The 16,677-nt window shown below is 43.9% G+C and overlaps 1 long non-coding RNA gene across 1 annotated transcript in view; it reads right to left on the bottom strand.

Annotated features, from left to right (window-relative positions):
• Positions 1-368: 368 nt before the first annotated feature.
• LOC145544677 (uncharacterized) overlaps positions 369-16,677 on the bottom strand; it is a 79,419-nt gene continuing 63,110 nt past the window's right edge. Inside the window, exon 5 of the long non-coding RNA XR_014081552.1 lies at positions 369-626. This is a non-coding gene — a long non-coding RNA (uncharacterized LOC145544677). The remainder of the gene's footprint in view (positions 627-16,677) is intronic.

Raw genomic sequence — 16,677 nt, 5'->3', positions numbered from 1 at the left:
TAAAGGGGAGGATTTGGAGGCGGGGTGGGGGGGGTCAGGGGCGGGCTTGGGATCTATTTTCAGTCGGTGGACACTTACGGGGGAAGGTGCCTGGGTTGGGTCTTTGCGTAGGAGGTCGGTGGGAACTGGGTGGGGGGTGATGGTGCCGCGCAGCTACTCAGGGAAGGCGACAAGTCGCCACACAGGTGGCCGAAGAGGAGCGCCTTGGGGATGGCACTGCGCCCGGGCCCTTGGGAAGCCAGTCTTCCCAACCCTGTCGAATTTATTAGGCAAGGGCACCCCGCCGCCCAGTATTCCGGGCCAGAGATAGTGCGTTCCTCTCCGTCGCTTTCCCAGGGCTCCCATCCCAAAATCACACCAACTACGAGTTGTTTCCTTTTTCTTTTAATGTTACGTTTTTTTTGACAATGAACATATTTTATTTTGATAATCAGGAAACAAAAATCACAGCAGTGGGAAGATGTTTTAAGACCAGATCTACTAAACTGTTTTCTTGCCCACCACGTGTACACATGCCCCTACCAGGCGGCACTCTCACCAAAGGAGCCTTGAATTATTTTTCTGAACGCATCCAGGTCCTGATGGCATTTTATGGTGTTTCTTTGAATCCGCTCTCAATAAAACAGCTTAAAAAAAAAAAAAAAAGAATGTTTAGGCAGTGCTTTAAAGATAATGTAAATTATGGGGAAAATAATGGAGGAAAATGCTTGAATATAAATAAAATGTGTGTGTGACAACAGTTTTGCAGAGGAAGGCCTCACCAGGATTCGTTCAGGTACCTACAGGTTACAGGATTTCTCTGTGTTTGGCCTTGGGTAAATTGATGGCAAGGTCTCCCCAAAGAAACCCCTAAACCAGTATCTATGGAGATAGTTAAAAGCTTCTAAACATGTTTCAGATCTCATGCTTTTTAGTTGATGTTTCCTTACTGTCAAGTTTACTTTGATTTTTGTAGATGTTGTTTATTGCCTTTTAAATGAATGACTAAGAGAATAAATAAGAACCTAGAAATGAAAATCTTAATGAAGCAACTCAGGTTGCCAACAAGGATGAACTCTGTCCTGTGACTTCAGGCCTGATTTACCCCAAACTGCAGTAGAAAGGCAGGCAAATTGAAAAGGCAGTACCGACTTACCTTAAAGTTGTTATAGGATGGATTCACCTTGTTGGGCTAAAGTCAGAACTGGCCTTCAGGAATAATTCAGTTCTTTTTACTAGTTTATACCCGTTCACAGTAAAGAGGACAGAGGGAAAAAATATGCCCAACACCTGGAAATTTTGCCCATCATTTCCTCTTGAGAGGTTGCTCATTTGAAGAGTTCATGACTTTTGGGGAAAGATTTGCCTTGTTTTGCAGATGGTGTGGCTTGAGGCTAAACAGCATTCAAACATCCCTGGCCCACCTATCCCCAAATACCATGGGACTAGGTACAGAACACCTATGAGAGAAGATCTTGTGATACATCTCAGGGGAAAATTCTGCAGAGAGTAGTCAGGGGCCATGGACCTGGCAAAGGGAAGGCTCTGATGTAAGCTGGGAATTCTGATTTGACACCCTTCTCTCCCTGCAGTTGACTTCTCTGGGTCTTCACCCTGACACTGAATCTTCTGGGTCTCCTGAGTCTGACACTGAAGTCAGCCATGTTGCGAGTGACTGGAGGAATTTTATCACACAAAATGGGATCAGGGTGAAAACTGCACATGTTTTCAAAAACACGGAATTGAATCTTTAGCTTGGATTATGCCTAGCCTAATCAAATGAAAATTTAATCAAATGTGGAGTGCCACGTGCAAATGAAGAGTACATTCATAAAGAAATTGCCTGCTGGTAGCTGGGTGGCGGGAGAGTGGGGGACACACGTTAGACAGTAGAGATGGGCAGGTAAGAAGTCAGTCAGGGCTAGGTTTAAATTCTGACTTTGTCACTTGGCAGCTATGTGACTTGGTTCCTCGTTGGTAAAATGGACTTCTTGATTAGACTTACTTTACTGTTTTGCAGACTAAACATGATAATTTATGGATAATGTTTATCACGGTGCCTGGCATACAGCAAGTACTCAGTACTCCTTAGTTGTCTCTGGTCATTTCTTCTAAAAGGGAAGAGGTCTTACCTAATTCAGAGAGTTGCTGGGAGAATGAAAATGATATCACTGCATGTAAGGTGACTAGGCCTGCATGTCAGGCCTGGTGATCGCTCCTGGGCTACCACACTCACTTCTCCATAGTCAGAAGGAAATGTTTCACAGTGTCATCCAACTCCTTTTAAGACATTCTTGGTCCACCTTGAAACCCTCTGATCACTAATTCACCTTTCCAGATGCCCTGATTGCCAAAAGGAGACATCTAGATATTGGGGATTCCCAGGTGGCTTAGTGGTAAAGAATCCACCTGCCAATGCGAGAGATGCGGGAGACAAGGGTTCAATCCCTGGGTCGGGAAGATCTCCTTGAGGAGGAAATGGCAGCCCACTCCAGTATTCTTGCCTGGAGATTCCATGGACAGAGGAGCCTGGTGGGCTACAGTCCATGGGCTCGCAAAGAGTTGGACATGACTGAGCACACACACACATAGATAATGGGCACAAGAATACACGGAGATAGGCATTACTGCAGGGTGTATCCATCAGTTGCATCTGGTCCAGATGCTACCCCTATGACCCACTGGCACCGCAGCCTTAGTTCATCCCTGCCCTCTTCCCCCAGGATCTATACCTTTTGTTTTGTGTTTCTTATTCCTATGAATAACCCCACTATCCCTCTATTTGTGGATGGATATCTGGGCACCATCCATGAATCCACATGGTCTTCTTCCCTGTTCCTTCTTCCTTACACCAAGTCATCAAGCCCTATGAATACTACTTCCTGAATTATCTTCCAAATCGAGGATGTTGAACCATGCGAGTATCACCTATTCACAAAAATTAAAGTGAACTCTTACAGGTGTGGCCTCAACTTGTCATCAAGGGAAAAACAGTTCACGAACTTTGGTTGCTGCTGCAAGTGTGAACGTGCACGGGGTGGTGAAAGTGACTTTACACCCATCACAAGGAATTATTGATTGATATACTATATGTAAAATGTCCACATTTGCAAGAACACATTTTTTATATTACACATTTAATAAGATCTGTTCTTGAAAAAAATTTTTTTTGATAGCTGATTTTGGCAAGGATGGGCTTCCCTGGTGTCTCGGAGGTAAAGAATCTGCCTGCAATGCAAGAGACACAGAACACGCGGGTTTGATCCCTGGGTCAGGAGGCTCCCCTGGTGGAGGAAATGGCAACCCGCTCTCTATTCTTGCCTGGGAAATTTCATGGACAGAGGAGCCTGGTGGGCTACAGTCCATGGGGTCACAGAGTTGGACACAAGTTAACAACTAAATAACAACAACAATTGGCAAGGATGTGGAGAATTGGGCTTTCATACACTGTTAGTGGGGATAGAGCATGGTACAAATGTTTAGATTCGTACCAAATGTTTGCAGACTTTGAAAATTCCAGTATCTCTAGGGTATATTATACAAGTACACAGAGATGAGAATGTCCCTCACCAAAAAGGGGAAAGAAACCAATTGCCTATCTCTATGTGAATGTTTTACAAAGCAAAACAAAACGCTATGGATATGTTTCCACTTATATAAAGTACCTGGAGGAGTCAAATTCATAAAGACAGAAAGCAGAATGGCGATTGCCAGGGGCTGGGGAGAGGAGGGATGGGGAAAGTGAAAGTGAAAGTCACTCAGTCGAGTCTGACCCCATGATCTATACAGTCCATGGAATTCTCCAGGCCAGAATACTGGAGTGGATAGCCTTTCCCTTCTCCAGGGGATCTTCCCCACCCAGGGATCAAACTCAGATCTCCTGCATTGCAGGCAGATTCTTTACCAGCTGAGCCACAAGTGAAGCCCAAGAATACTGGAGTGGGTAGCCTATCCCTTCTCCAGCGGATCTTTCCAACCCAGGAATCAAACTGGGTCTCCTGTATTGCAGGCAGATTCTTTACCAACTGAGCTACCAGGGAATATACATATTATTTTTTTCTTACCACAATACAAAGCAATCAAACAGCCTTACAATGATGGGATATTATGTGGTTATTTAAAAACTAGTTAGTAGATATGTACTACCATAGAAAGATATCCATGTATCACTAAGGACAGGGAGAAAATGATAAGACAGCAGGTAAAGAATGGCTCTATTTTTGCAAATGTTATTAATGATAATAATGGGATTAAATATGCACCCAACTGTTACCAGTGTTGGAGTGAGAGCTTTCATTCTGCAATATGAATTTCTGTGGTGTATGACATCAGAGCCCAAAAGTGGTTTTTCAAAAGCCTTTAATAGTTCCTCTTTATCGTGAGGGTCAAGTTTCATGTTCAAGAAATGGCTCTTGCCCACCTGTCTTATTCCTTTCAACTTCCCTCCTTGCAGCCAAGTGGAATTATTTCTGTTCTGTTCGTGCCATGGTTTCTCTGTGCCTGGGACGTAATACAAATATTGTTTCTGTCTGAAACACTCACCCCCCTCATCCCTTTTCCCCACCTAATTCCCAATTCACCCGTCAGATCTCAGTTTACACACGTTTCTGCTAAAGTCCTCCCCAGTCCCTGAGTCCAGGTTACCGACTCCTCCCAGGGCCTCCATGGCCAATCTCCTACACTTCTGAATTGCCCCACATTACACGCTGTTACAGTCCTTGTTGGTCTTACCCCATGGTAGTGAGAAGAGTGATCATGTGGTCCATTTCTCTCTCCCCAGCTCCTAACTCAAGTGGTGGTTTAGTTGCTAAGTCGTGTCCGACTCTTGCAGCCTGCCAGGCTCCTCTGTCCATGGGATTCTCCAGGCCAGAACACTGGAGTGGGTTGCCATTTCCTTCTCCAGGGGATCTTCCCGATCATGGAATTGAACCCGGGTATCCTGCATTGCAGGCAAATTCTTTACCAACTGAGCTACAGGGGAAAGCAAGAACTCAAATTTTTTGAACAAATGAATGGATGTCATTGACTTGTGAATCTGGTCTGGGTGGGCGGGTCTCCCTTCCCACCCTCATCTGTTCTAATGCAGCAAGGAGGACTTTCTGGCCCTGAAAAGGACTTGGTCTTTTTTTTCTTTTTTCCTGTCCATCAAGATGCCAGCCTATCTTCCTCTCTCCTGGCATCTTAACTATCTTGACCCAAATTATTTACAATTACAACAGAAGGAGAACAAATGTTTGTATTCATTGCTGATCTAGGAAACTAGGACTCTAAAGCAAGTGAAATGTCCTGCATGGGACCCCAAACTGAGGCAAAGGCAAGGCTTGCTTGATCGTAGGTCTTCCAACCTCACGAACAGGCCTCTTACCACTGAACCCTTGGGCTGGGAAGCACCCCTTCTAGGAACTGCCACAGAATTCACAGCCAACGAGTATTTGTTGAATCAATGAATGAATAAAGGAAGAAGAAAGTTGTATACATAGACACACAGTCACAGTGTCTTTTCTATAAAATAAGAACACAGAGTGCCAAGGCCACAAAAACAACCACAGAATGTGTAATAATTGTCCATGTCATTAAGCACGATGTCCCACCACCAGGACTGAAGTGGACTAGCAGATCCTGAGAGGTACTGAAGAACTTGCATTCTTTATACCTGAACCAACCTTTCCTGAGCATCTTCTCTGTGCCCAGCACTTTGCTGGATACTGCAGATTTCAACAAGGGAAAAACCACTATTCCTGTCCTCTGGGCACACTGTCTATTTGGAAAGAAACTCATAGAGGTAAATAGTTCCTGGACAGAGCGATAGAGGCTCTCTGAAGGCAAACAAAGATGGATAATTCATGAGCGAAAGCACTTGTCACACTGGTGCCTCGATGCTGCTCACCAAGGCTGGAGCATATGCTAATGAGAATAGCCAGGGCAGAGAAGATCCCGAAAAAGTGGGCTTGGCCAGGCCACAAAGGGCCCTGTGTGTCATGCCGGGAAGTTTGGGCTGAGACCTAAGTCCTGCTTTTTTGTTTGGGTTTTGTGGCCATTTGATCTCTAAATCAGCACATCTGTACAGTAATTCAGTGGAATATTAAAATATGTTAGTAGTATTGCAGATGAAAAGCTGATTGCACAATAAGAAAAACCATGACCTAAAATGTGGTACTTCGTATTCTAAAAGGGTGCTCCAAAGGATGGCAAAAGAGACAGATATGCAAATAAGATGTTTTCAGTGCCTTGTACCCCTAAGCTGAGGGTAACTATCGCCACAACGCGTGGGCCTATCAGACTGTGACTTTACCTAAAGGATCTCAAAATAGCTCTGCTCTCTGCGGCAGGCAAGCTTCTGCTCTCTGCGGCAGTAGCTCATTCTTTACTATCGTTGCTATGTGACAAACTATTGGCTCTCAGTGTTAATGCAAGCCTGCTAGAGAAGGAGGGTGGGCAGAGGACTCTGGGAGAAGCATCTTTCCTTGAATCTAATGGAACAAATGTGTCCTGAGCATTTCCCAGGTACCCGTATGGTACCTGGGCCTGAAGATATAGACACCCAGTTCAGTTCAGTGCCCATTTATTCAATAGCTCCTACACTGGAGGTCTGGGCTGGGCTCCAGGGATACAAAGATAAGTAAAATCCATATGGTTTCTGCCCCCAGTTTCTCACTATCTAATGGGAGAGATAGTTTTGTAAACAGAAAACTACAACCTACATGCAAAATGCAATGAGAGGACTTCCCTGATTGTACAGTGGATAAGAATCCATCCGCCAATGCACTGGACATGGGTTCAATCCTTGATCTGGGAGAATTCCACGTGCCATGGAGGAACTAAGCCCATGCACCACAAATACGAGCCTGAGCTGTAGAGCCAGGGAGCCACAACTACTGAAGCCTGTGCACCCTAGAGCCAGCAAGTTGCAACTACTGAGCATTTGTGCTGCAACTACTGAAGCCCGAGCACCTAGAGCCTGTAATCTGCAACAAGAGACATCACCACATGAGAAACCTGGGCACCACCATGAAGAGTAGCCTCCACTTGCTGCAACTAGAGAAAGCCCTCGAGCAGCAATGAAGACCCAGCGCATCCAAAAATTAAATAAATAAATAAAAATTTTGAAAAAAGATGCAATGAAAGAGGCTTGAGTGCTATCTGGACACTTGCGGGGCAGGGTGCATCAAGTGAGTTCAGCTTTGGACAGGGTGATCTGCTTCTGGGACACCTGTTTGGAGATCTCCAATAGACAGCTGGACGTACAGGGCTGGAGGAAAATCAAATTCCATCCTTGCCTTGGAGGGTCTTGCTATGGAGTGAAAGAAACAGAAATGTAAATATATTAATAACAGATCGATTACAATACTCTGCAGTGAAGGCTAACACAGAGGTTCACAAAGTTGATGGTATGACCACCTTGGCCTGGAAGTTGTGATGTCCCTCTAGAAGACAGCCTAGGAGCTGAATCTTGAATGATTCAGAGTGGTTATCTTTGTTTTTTTTAAAAAAGGAAGAGGCCTATGTGAAAGAGTTCAACAACTCCTTTTTGGCTCTGTAGTCCAGGCATAGGTAAGGGAAGAGTGCCCAGAGTTGGCACAGCACACATTATAAAGCTCAAACCTGGACAATGGCCACTGGTAAAGTGGCTTACAGGAGACTTGAATGTATCACCTAGTGACATAAGATGTTTTGAGGTGCTGAGGTCATTAGAAGTGGATAAGATAGCAAACCTAGTATTCCCCACTCTGCCAACCTACAGACATCTCTTTCCACAAGACTCAGGTGGAATACCCGCCTTGTCCTCCTACCTGCAGCCTCATTGCAGGTTTATTCTTTGCACTATTTCTTTTTCTTTTTTAAAATGTATTTATTTATGGTTGTGCTGGGTCTTAGTTGTGGCATAAGGGATCTTTAGCTGCAGCATGGGGGATCTTATTCCCTGACCAGGGATTGAACTCAGGCCCCCTGCTTTGCGAGCACAGAGTCTTAGCCACTGGACCACCAGGGAAGTCCCTCTTGGCACTATTTCTTTGGCTCATCTTGGCATAAATCAAAGTCAGAGAAACTTCAAGTCAAGTCGAAATCATCACTCTTCTCACATGTCCTTGAACTTTAACTAAATTCTGTGCTTTGACCCAGTTCAGCTTTCCAGGTAAGGGAAACAGACTCTACAGAGGCCCAGTGAAATCACTCTTGCTGTAGCTAGAAGTGTGTGAAAGTGAAAGTCGCTAAGTCGTGTCTGACTCTTTGGGACCCCATGGACTATATAGTCCATGGAATTCTCCAGGCCAGAATACTGGAGTGGGTTCAGTTCAGTTCAGTCACTCAGTCATGTCCGACTCTTTGCGACCCCATGAACTGCAACACGCCAGGCCTTCCTGTCTATCACCAACACCTGGAGTTTACCCAAACTCATGTCCATCGAGTCGGTGATGCCATCCAGCCATCTCATCCTCTGTCATCCCCTTCTCCTCCTGCTCCCTATCCTTCCCAGCATCAGGGTCTTTTCCAATGAGTCAACTCTTTGCATGAGGTGGCCAAAGTATTGGAGTTTCAGCTTCAACATCAGTCCTCCCAATGAACACCCAGGACTGATCTCCTTTAGGATGGACTGGTTGGCTCTCCTTGCAGTCCAAGGGACTCTCAAGAGTCTTCTCCAACACCACAGTTCAAAACCATCAATTCTTCGGTGCTCAGCTTTCTTTATAGTCCAGCTCTCACATCCATACATGACTACTGGAAAAACCATAGCCTTGACTAGACGTACTTATGTTGGCAAAGTAATGTCTCTGCTTTTTAATATGCTATCTAGGTTGGCCATAACTTTCCTTCCAAGGAGTAAGCATCTTTTAATTTCATGGCTGCAATCACCATCTGCAGTGATTTTGGAGCCCAAAAAAATAAAGTCTGACCCTGTTTCCACTGTTTCCCCATCTATTTCCCATGAAGTGATGAGACCAGATGCCATGATCTCAGTTTTCTGAATGTTGAGCTTTAAGCCAACTTTTTCACTCTCCTCTCTCACTTTCATCAAAAGGCTCTTTAGTTCTTCTTCACTTTTTGCCATAAGGGTGGTGTCATCTGCATGTCTGAGGTTATTGATATTTCTTCTGGCAATCTTGATTCCAGCTTGTGCTTCTCCCAGCCCTGCATTTCTCATGATGTACTCTGCATATAAATTAAATAAGCAGGGTGACAATATACAGCCTTAACGTACTCCTTTTCCTATTTGGAACCAGTCTGTTGTTCCATGTCCAGTTCTAACTGTTGCTTCCTGACCTGCATACAGGTTTCTCAAGAGACAGGTCAGGTGGTCTGGCATTCCCATCTCTTTCAGAATTTTCCACAGTTTATCGTGATCCGCACAGTCAAAGGCTTTGGCATAGTCAATAAAGCAGAAATAGATGTTTTTCTGGAACTCTCTTGCTTTTTCAATGATCCAGCGGATGTTGGCAATTTGATCTCTGGTTCCTCTGCCTGTTCTAAAACCAGCTTGAACATCTGGAAGTTCACGGTTCACATATTGCTGAAGCCTGGCTTGGAGAATTTTGAGCATTACTTTACTAGCGTGTAATATGAGTGCAATTGTGCAGTAGTTTGAGCATTCTTTGGCATTGCCTTTCTTTGGGATTGGGATGAAAACTGACCTTTTCCAGTCCTGTGGCCACAGGTGAGTTTTCCAAATTTGCTGGCATATTGAGTGCAGCACTTTCACAGCATCATCTTTCAGGATTTGAAATGGCTCAACTGGAATTCCATCACCTCCACTAGCTTTGTTCGTACTGGAGATCTCCCTTTTCCAGGAGATCTTCCCAACCCAGGGATCGAACCCAGGTCTCCCACTTTGCAGGAGGATTCTTTACCAGCTAAATAGAAGAATTCATGAAATCATTTATTGATTTATCAAAAATGATTTGGATTGGCACTTCATGCGGCAAACAAAGGGTTAACTTAGCCACAGGGCTCTTGAAAATAGATAAGGGGAAAAAAAATAGAAAAATTTTGGGCAAAAAAAAAAAAAAAAAAAAATTCCCAAACAATAAACAGTTGTGGCTGACAAGCGCTAAGGTGACTCCCAGTAATTCCCACCTCCTGGTTGGTGTCCATGCCTCAGTGTAATTCTCTCCCCTTAAGTGTGGGCAGAATGTGTGACTCACTTGTAACCAGAAGAATACAGCAAAGATAATGGGATGACACTCCCAGAACATGCTGTGTTACCTATGACTGCATTTAGAGCAGCCCCGCTGGGAAGCCCACCTAGCAAAGTGGTCTCAAGGAATTGGGACAAAAAGCTGGGGCCCTCCGTCATACAGCTACTAAGAAATGAATTCTGCCGACCATTTGAATGAGCTTGGAAATAGATTCTTCCCCACGTGAGCCTCCCAGTGAAAATACTGTCCAGTCCTTGTGCAGCCCTGGGAGACCCTGAGTCAGGGACTCAGCTAACCTTCGCCTGCACTTCTGACCTACCTAAGTTCAGTTTAGTTCAGTTGCTTGCTCAGTCATGTCCTACTCTTTGTGACCCCATGGACTGCAGTATGCCAGGCCTCCCTGTCTATCACCAACTTCTGGAGTATACCCAAACTCGTGTCCATTGAGTCGGTGATGCCATCCAGCCATCTATCTCATCCTCTGCCATCCCCTTCTCCTCCTGCCTTCAATCTTTCCCAGCATCAGGGTCTTTTCAAATGAGTCAGCTCTTCGCATCAGGTGGCCAAAGTATTGGAGTTTCAGCTTCAACATCAGTCCTTCCAATGAACACTCAGGATTGATCTCCTTTAGGATGGACCCACCTAAACTGTGAGATAATAAAGGTATGTATTGTTTAAAGCCACTAAATTTGCTACTTGTTATGTAGCAATAGATCAAGAAAGAGAATACCAACAGAACTTGTTTTCTTTAATGCAAATGTATTTTTAAGTGAGTAATATATTAACATGGTTTAACACTATGAAAGGTATCTTTTTCTTCTTTTTTGAAAAAAAATATTTATTTTTGGCTGTACTAGGTCTTAGTTCAGGCATGTGGGTTCTAGTTCCCTCACCAGGGATCAAACCTGGGCCCCCTGCATTGGGACCATGGGGTCTTAGCCACTGGACCACCAGGGAAGTTCCCAAAGTATCTTTTTCTTCCTGCTCTTGCCCCTCAGTGACCCATTGCCTCATTCCGGTGATTATCTTTGTTACCAATTTCTTCCATAAGCTCCCAGAGCTAATCAGTGCATAGATGAGGAAATAAATGTCTATTTCTTTGTATTTTTAAATTTTTTTTTCTTTTTAATGAAGTGGTATTATACACATGCTATTCTGAACTTCTTTTATTTTTTTTATCATACCCACAGAGGAGTGTATGAAACATATATGTACATTTTAAAGGCATAGCCAACACTTGCGGAACCATCATCCACATAGTGAAATAAAATAAAGCCAGCATCTTAGCAGGGCTTTTCTCTAGTTGCAGTGAGTGGGGGCTACTCTCTAGTTATGGTGATTGGGCTTCTCATTGCAGTGGCATCTCTTGTTGCGAAGCACGGTCTCTAGAGCTTGCTGCTGCTGCTGCTAAGTCGCTTTAGTCGTGTCGGACTCTGTGCGACCCCACAGACAGCAGCCCACCAGGCTCCTCTGTCCCTGGGATTCTCCAGGCAAGAATAGAGCTTGAGGACTCAGTAGTTGAGGCACTTGGTTTCTGAAGCACAGGCTCAGTAGTTGTGGTGCGTGGGCTTAGTTGCTTTGTGGCATGTGGGATCTTCCCAGATCAGGGATCAACCCATGTCTCCTGTATTGGCAGGCGAATTCTTCACCACCGAACCACCATGGAACTCCTTCTTTATCTTTTTAATGTAGTTTTTCCTCCTGTGTTTGCATCCTCAGACACTGTACAGAAGTTTAGCTCCACCTGTTTTTGACCTTTATATAAGGTGAGTCATGTTCTTCTTTTGTGACTTATTTAGCTTGCATTTTTATGCAACCCAGTTATGTGGATGCATGAAGCTGTGATTCCTTCATTCTGTTACTGTATGGTTTTCCACTGTTGTGGAGATTTATTTTTTATAAAATATTATATATTTTATTTTTAATTATTAAACATTAAAATATTTTTATAAAATATTATAAAAATGAATAAACAATTTATTTTCCACTTTACTAGAATGGATAATTAAGGTTTTACATTTTTTTTCTAGTAGAAACAGTTCTGCCTTGAAATTCATTTATATAATTTATCTGGTACACATGGGCAAGACTTTCTCAAGGATCATAGATGCCAGGAGTAGAATTTCTGGGATATAAAGCATTCATATCTTCAGTTTTTCTGAGCAGTTTATCAATTTACACTCCTGCCAGAAGTCTATGACATTTCCTATTCACATCATCGAGGACATTTGGTATTGTCAGACTTCTTAATTTGAGCTACTCTGGTGAGTATACACTGCAGTCTTGGTGTGATTTTAATTCATATTTCCATTAATGCCCATTTGGATATCTTCTTTTATGAAGTGCCAGTTCAAGTTTGTTTATTTTTACACTTTTTTTTTTTTTGCTATTCTGCACAGAATATGGGATCTAGTTCCCCCACCAGGGAACGAACCCGCGCCCTACAGTGGAAGCGTGGGAGTCCTAACCGCTGGAGCATCAGGGAAGTCCCCAGTTCAAGTTTTCATTCAATTTTCTGTCGGTTTGTTTGTCTTCGTCTGATTGATGATTTGTAATTTCCCACTTTGTCATTTGTCTTTTAACTTTGCAAATGGGATGCTCACTCTCATTTATAAAAAGAGATGACAAAACTATGACGGCATTCTTTTTGCTATTACCAGATTAGCCAGAGATCAAGGAGTCTGGTAATACTGTGCTCACAAGCATGTGAAGGATATATAGCAGTATGTTACACATGGGTGTGTAAACTAGAGAACTTCTAGATTAGTTTGGCACATCTAGCACATTGTGAAATGCAGGTGTGGTTTGACTCCAGCCATTTCATCTCTAGGAATTTATCCTATGACATACAGACAGTCTCCAACTTCTGATGGTTCAACATGAGGATGGTGCGAAAGCAACATTCATTCAGTAGAAAGCATACTTCAAGCTTTGAATCTGGATTTTTTCCCAGGCTAGCGGTATTTCAGAGAAAATTCTCTCAGGATACTGGTCAGGGCAGCAGCCACAGCTCCCAGCCAGCCACGTGATCACGAGGGTAAACAACCGATATGCTTACAACCATTCTGAGCCCAGACAGTCATTCTGTTTTTCACTTTCAGTACAGTATTCAAAAAATGACGTAAGATAGTCAACACTTTATTATTAAATAGGCTTTGTGTTAGATAATTTTGCCCAGCTGAAGGCTAATGTAAGTGTTCTGAGCACATTTAAGGTTGGCTCAGCTAAGCTTGCTGTGCTTTAGGTAAGGAGTATTAAATGCAGTTTTTATAAAGATGTATTTATTTTATTTATCTTATTTATGGCTTTGCTGGGTCTTTGTTGCTGCATTTGGGCCTTCTGCAGTTGCAGCAAGTGGGGGTCACACTGTAGTTGCAGTGTGCAGGCTTCTCGTTGCAGTGGCTTCTCTTGCTGTGGAGCACGGGCTCTAGGCACACAGGCTTCCATAGTTGCTGCACGTGGGTTCAGCAGTTGTGGCCCATGGGCTTAGTTACTTCTCAGCATGTGGGATCTTCCAGGATCAGGTATCAAACCCATGTCTCCTGCATTGGCAGGCAGATTCTTTACCACTGAGCCACCAGAGAAGCCCTAAATGCACTTTTGACTTACAATATTTTCAACTTATGATGGATTTCTAGGGACATCACCATGTTTTAAGGTCAGGAAAGGTATGGATTCAGTTATGTGTGAAATGACATGTTCAAAGACCTTCAGGGTAACTTTGTTTATAATAGCAACAGATGGAAAAGAAATACCTAGCGGCTGGGGACTGCTTCAATAATTTAAGATACATCTTTACAAAGGAAGATGCAGATTTTTTTTTTTAAGTTACACAGGCTGAAAATGAATATCTTTCAAGATACATTGTTAAGAAAAAAATACAGGGAATTCCCTGGTGGTCCAGTGGTTAGGACCTGGTGCTTTTACTGCTGTGGCCTGGTCAGGGAACTAAGATCTTGAAAGCTGCACAGTACAGCCGAAAGAAAAGAAAGAAAAAAATGAAAAAGGAAAATAACCAGGAGTAGCATACTGTATATAATATGCTACTGCACCTACAGTGTATATACATATATGCTTGGATTTGCATAGAATATCTTGGGAGGACCAAGAAAATAGATATAGTAGTGATTGGGTAATCAGGGTGAAAGAGATTTATTTTTTACTGTATATCCCTTTGCACCTTTTGGATTTTCTATTAGGTGTACATTTCACCTATTAAGTGTAAGTTAAATAATTCAACTTTATTTTATTTATTATTTCTTGGCTGGGCTGGGTCTTTGTTGCTGAGCATGGGCTTTCTCTAGTTGTGGCAAGCAGGGCTACTCTCTAGTTGCGGTGCCCAGGCTTTTCATTGCAGTGGCCTCTCTTGGCAGAGCACAGGTTCTAGGTGCACGGGCTTCTGTGGTTTCAGCACATGGGCTCAGTAGTTTCAGCTCATAGGCCCGAGAGCGCAGGCTCCGTAGCTGTGGCCCATGGCATTAGTAGATCCTCCGTGGCGTGTGAAATCTTCCCGGACCAGGGGTCAGGCTCGTGTCCCCTGTATTGGCAGGCGAATTCTTATCCACTGTACCACCAGGAAAGTCCAGTAATTTTAAAATGTACTGAGATTCAGTTATGGGCCAGGCCTGTGCTACATCCTAGAGACACGATGGTGAACAAAACAGAGACTTTACCTTTTGGAGTTCCTAGTCTAGGGACGGGTGTCAGTCACTAAAGCCATCATTATGGTGACGTGATGAGTGCTATAATACAGGACATTGAGGCACTTTGGAGGAAACTCACGCAGAGCAGGATCGTCTAAGAGAGCCTCGTAGGTGGGCAGCCTGATGTTTACATGAGGAGCAGAAAGACAGGGGAGCCAGTGTGAGGAGGTGGGGACTACAGGCCCGGAAGAGGAAACAGCATTTGTGGAGGGAGAACAGAGAGCTCTGGCCATTTGAGGAACTGAAAGAAGTTTGGCTCAGCCGGAAGTTGACATGAACTGAGCTGGTTTTCAGAAAAAGCTACAGTAGAAGTGTGAGGAAAGGACTGCAAGGGGACGAAAGTGGGGTCCAGAAGACCGGTTAGGAAGCTTCTGCCGTCATCAGATGACAGAAGACAGGTGGTTGGACCGAGAGGGTGGCAGTGGGGCTAAAGAGGAGGGACAAACTCCAGAGACTAGAAAATAGAATCGCCAGACTTAGTGGTTGGATGACAGGGAGAAGGAGAGAGAGGATCAGTATAATAATAAAAGCTACTATTTGGTAGGGACTTTCCACGTGGTATTACCTGCCCAGCATAACTCTGTCGTTCAGTGGTCTCAGTGATCGGGAAGTAGGTCTGCCACAATGAGAATGTACAGGTTTAAAGAAGGTTAAGGAACTTGCTTGAAGCCACATCTGAAGTCATTTATCTGGCTGCCAAGTTCATGCTCTTAACCCATTTCTTAAGGGTGACTCCCAGATGTCAGGTTTGGGCAATTCAGTGGTCGATGATGCTATTTATTGAGAGAAAACACAAGAGAGGAAGAAGTTTTGAGAAAGAAAATGTTCATCTGATTCTTCCAATTTGAGGTTCCTGTGAGACCCTACCTGAGTAGGTTAAGTACAATAGGTAGTTTTAAATATATAACTGGAGAAAGTTCTGGGCTGGAAATATGGGCATCATCAGGATACAGCCTGAGGTCAAAACAGTAGATGAAATTAGACTGAGACAAGTAAGTAAGAGCAAAGACAAGCCCAGATAGTTTTTTTAGCAAGGAAGTCACATGAACAAATCTTGTCTATTGGAAGACAACTCTGGCAGCAATGTAGAAGATTGACTGATTTCGAGCAATAGGTCGTAGATAATCCAACACGTGTATTCATGTTTTTATTGAGTCATCTTCCAAGTATCACCACACACTTTGTGCCAGGGATCACCAAGCCCAGGGAACACAGAGATAAACCAGACCCTATCCTTGACCTTGTGGGACTTTGGGGCCAGGAAGGAGTGAGATTAGGGAACCTCGCGCTCCAAGAGGAGTAGGTGGGCACACTGTACTATGGGAGCCCAGAGGATGGAGAGGAGGCCTAATTCCACTGTGGGCTGGGGCTTCCATAATAGAAAGTATGGCTGGGGGTTTCCTGGTGGTCTGGTGGTCAGGATTTGGTGCTTTCACTGCTGCGGCCCAGGTTTAATTCCTGATCAGGAACTGAGATCCCGCAAGCCACGAGTCATGGCCAAAAAAAAAAAAGTCAAAGAAGATATGGGTAGAGGTAAATCTTGATGAACAACTAAGCAACACCCAGGTGAGTGAGGAGCAGAACATTGTAGGCAGAGCCAGCAGGGTGGGTGAAGGTACTGCTAACTTAAAATGCTGCATTCAGTAACTTCATTGGGATTCAGTGAGACTGGGGGAATGAGTGTCTGTATGGGGAAGGGATAAGCTTGAAGATCTGGATAAGCTCCTGAAAAACTGAGGTGTGCTTAAAGGAGATTGAATTTTTAAATTAAATTAAAAATTTTTACCACGCTACTCAGCCTGCAGGATTTTAGTTCCCTGACCAGGGACTGAGTCTGTGCCCCAGGCAGTGGAATCTTGGAG

Source organism: Giraffa tippelskirchi, chromosome 4, assembly GCF_054371585.1.
Source record: "Giraffa tippelskirchi isolate mGirTip1 chromosome 4, T2T-mGirTip1v1.2.pri, whole genome shotgun sequence".
In the NCBI taxonomy this organism is placed as follows: domain Eukaryota; kingdom Metazoa; phylum Chordata; class Mammalia; order Artiodactyla; family Giraffidae; genus Giraffa; species Giraffa tippelskirchi.
The sequence above is the reverse complement of the archived record's forward strand: the minus strand, read 5'-3'. Positions and strand labels throughout refer to the sequence as shown.